Consider the following 584-nt stretch of genomic DNA (forward strand, 5'->3'; position numbering starts at 1 on the left):
GCTAGCGCGGGTCAGCGCTGGTCGGCCGTGGCTAACCCGCATGAGAGCAGGTCAACGCTGACTGACCCGCGCGAGCGTGGGGGTTTTGGCCTTTTGCTGAACTCTTTGGTGTTTTTTTTTCGATTTTCCGGGACTTGTATTTTCTGTTGTTTTGTGTATTTGATCGTTTTGTTGACTTTTACGCTTTGTTAACTTGTATCATGCGATCGTTGGCTTCTTTATGGTACTTGGAGCTGACCGACAAGTGCGACGAGCCGACTGACGAGCGTGTTCAGTCACTTGGAGCTGATCGACGCGTGCGAGCTGACTGATGAGTGCGTTTGGTCACTTGGAGCTGACTAACGTGCGCGAGATGACCGACAGGTGTAACGGCCAATTTGAGGTGGCCGGTGAGCGCACGAGACACAGTTGGTTCGCTATTCTGGTTCATGCACTTGTCAGCGTCAAATAATCCTCTTAGACTCGGATAACGATGTTCGTCATCTTCTCTCCGTCTCGAGCTGTGTGCGGACACCTATAGGCATTTTAGACACCTACATATATCCTCTCTAAAGTATTTCAGACTTATTCTATTATAGAGGAGT

Source organism: Asparagus officinalis, chromosome 5 (genome assembly GCF_001876935.1).
Source record: "Asparagus officinalis chromosome 5, Aspof.V1, whole genome shotgun sequence".
NCBI lineage: Eukaryota > Viridiplantae > Streptophyta > Magnoliopsida > Asparagales > Asparagaceae > Asparagus > Asparagus officinalis.